Raw genomic sequence first — 3,392 nt, forward strand, 5'->3', positions numbered from 1 at the left:
CTTAATCAATTATCTTAGTCTGAAGCCAAGAACAGGGAATTCCCTGGTGGTCCAGTGGTTAGGACTCCACACTTCCACTGCAGGGGACACGGGTTTGATCCCTGCTCAGGGAACTAGGATCCCACATGCCGTGTGATGTGGCCAAAAAAAAAAAAAAAAAGGAAGCCAAGGACATGAAATTTTATAGAGTTTATCATATATAGTATATCCTGGTAAATGATATTACTGCAGTATACCCATAGGAGGAATACGATTGAACTTATAGGTGGCTCCTAAGAATTGAGCCAGTACATTCTCAAATATGAAAGAAATTTTGTTCCTGAGAATTGTCAGCCAGCCATTAGTAACTCAAAAACAAAGTTGTCTCTGACCTATCCCCTGAGCTCCAGACTTCTATAGCCACAGCCTACCTGAAATTTCCCCTTGACTAATAGTCATCTCATGAACAAAAACAACTTTTGATCCCTGTCCTCCAACCTATTCCTCCCTAGCTTCCCCCATCTCAGTAAACGTTATATTCACTCCCTAGTTTTCTTAAGCCAAAACTCTAGAAATCATCCTCGACACGGTTTTCATATTTTGTATTCAATTCAGCAACTCCTATGTAATTCAGCAAATGTAATACCTCTAATAGTACCATTCTAATCAAAGCCATCGTTATCTCTCTTTTCATATTGCTTGTCCTTCAGTAGTTCAGAAATGCAGTCAGACTGGTCCTTCTAAAATGTGAATCAAGTATCCCTTCCTGCTCTCAACTCTCACAGCTTTTTGTCACACTTCAAATAAAATTCAGAATATTCTCTACGACGTACGTGGCTTTATGGGATATGTTCTCTTTGGCCTCATCTGCCACTTTTACTTGCTCATCCCACTCTAGCCACCTTGGCTTTGCTCTTCTGCTCACAACATAGGTACATTCTCACCTCAAGATCGTTGAGGTAATCGTTTCGTTTGCTCTTCCCTCTGCCAGGAGTACTTACCAAAGTATTTGTGTGGCCTGTGCTTCACTTTTAAGTCTTTGCTTAAGTGTCACCTCCTATGCAAAGTCTTTTTCCTGACTTACGTAATATATTACCCCACCTCTGCCACACTCCTTTATTTTTCATCATAGCATTTATTATCTGACATTATGGGGTATTTTTATTTATCTATTAAATGTCTATTTCTCCCATTGGAATATGTACTATATAAGCTCCTTGAGGTCAGGGACCCTATTTGTCTTATTCAGTTCTGCATCCCCAGCACCTAGAACAGTGCCTGTACATTATAGCATGCAATAAATACTTAACAAAGAAATAGACATTCAGTTTATTTGCTCTACCCTCAAAATATGTCTGGAAGCTGAACACTTCTCTCCATTTTTATTGCTACCCCTCTAGTTCAAGCTCCTTCATCTCCTCCCTGGGTTTCTTAATAAAAACGAATATCTTCCCACTTCCACTCTTGTCATTTCCCACCTGTACTCCCTCACCCCCTACCCCAACAGTCTTTGCTTTACATAGGTCCTAAGTTATTTTTTTTTCTTTTAGAGGTAAATTGTTCTGTGACACTCCCTTAAAAGCTTCCAATGTCTTCCCACTGCATCAAGATGAAATCTAAGTTCCTTGCTCTGGCTGACCTGACCCTGCATGGTTCACTCTCTGTGTTCTTTGCTCACTCTACTGCAGGCAGAGCAGCCTTCTTTCTCTTCACTGAATATGCCAAGGCTCATTTCCCTTTCAAGACTTTGATATTTATAGCGTCCCCAGCCTGGAACCCCTTCCAGTAATTTGCATAGCTGATTTAGCACTCAAATCTCAGCCCAAATGTTTCTGCTACCCCCTAATCACTATCACATTATTCTATTTTCTTCACAGAACTGATCACTATCTGAAATTTTTGTTTATTGTCTGCCTCCCCCACTAAAATATAAGCTTGGACTTTGTCATTCCTTTTCACCCCTGTATATCCTGTATATAGAGCAGTACCTGGAATATAGTAGATACTAAATAAATGTGTTGAATAAATGAATGAATGTTGAATAAATGAATGAAGTAGTTAAATATCAGATGAGGAAAATGCCACAGAATATTGTAAGGGGAAGGTGAATGAAGGGTTAGTAAACTGTCAACTATTGGACTTTGTGTAGAATGGTGGGAAAAGTTCAGTTCAGATTGACTAACTCTGACATTTATAATTATGTGAACACTGGCAATTACCTCCGTAAAGAGGCTGATCATAGCTACCTTTTAGAGTTGTTTTTTATCTTAAATGTGTTAATGTATATGAAGAGTGTAGTATACTGTGTTGCATAAAAAGGTAATCAATAAACATTAGCTGCCATAATTTTTCAGCAGTGTTCATTATGCTATTGGGAGAAGGTACTTACTCCCATTATGAAAAGTAATAGCTGCTTATGAATGAAAATTTGCAGAGTGTGGAAATGTGGGGAGAAGAATTTATAGCAGCTAAAACTTTGATGAAAAGATCCATTATGGGGTGTGTGTGTGTGTGTGTGTGTGTGTGTGTGTAGTTTGGTGTGTGCAGTGTGTGTGATTGTGGAGATAAATATAAATACATAAAATATGTACAGCTTAACAAGCATTTGTAAAGTCAACCTTTGCTTAACCACAATTCAATTGAAGAAAGATCATTTCGAGACACTCAGCAGCCTTCTAATGTACCTCTTCCCAATCATAACCTACTCCTTCCCCCTGAAAGTAATCACAAAATTTATTTTTATAGTAATCCTTTTGACTTACTTTAGTTTTCTCACCTATTTATGCATTTTTAAATGATACAGTTTAGTTTTTCCCTTTTTTCAACTTTTTTTTTTTTTTTTTTTTTTTTTTTGCGGTATGCGGGCTTCTCACTGTTGTGGCCTTTCCCTTTGTGGAGCACAGGCTCCGGACGCGCAGGCTCAGCAGCCATGGCCCACAGGCCCAGCTGCTCCGTGGCATGTGGGATCCTCCCAGACCGGGGCATGAACCTGTGTCCCCTGCATCGGCAGGCGGACTCTCAACCACTGCGCCACCAGGGAAGCCCCTTTTCAACTTTATATAAATAAAATGGGGCTGTATGTATTTTTTGTCTGTTGCTTTTACTTTATATTCATGCTATTGTATGTATTGAAGTGGAATTGGTGGGTTTTAGGATATGCATATTTTCTGCTTCAGTAGAATAATGGCAAACTGTTTTCTAAAGTGATTGTACCAACTTATATTGCCATAGGAAAAGAATTTGCCATTGCTAGAAAAACAGTTTGGAATGATGTACTAAAGCATAGGAATTTTCATGGTAGTATTCCAAATTTTCAACTACATTTGATGTTGTCAGTGGAATTTTCACAAAGTAGTTGGTGTATAATATCTCAGTGTGTTGTTGGTTTGCTTGTTCTTAAGTTTAAATGAGGT

The sequence above is a fragment of the Stenella coeruleoalba genome (assembly GCF_951394435.1).
Source record: "Stenella coeruleoalba genome assembly, chromosome: 8".
Taxonomy (NCBI): Eukaryota; Metazoa; Chordata; class Mammalia; order Artiodactyla; family Delphinidae; genus Stenella; species Stenella coeruleoalba.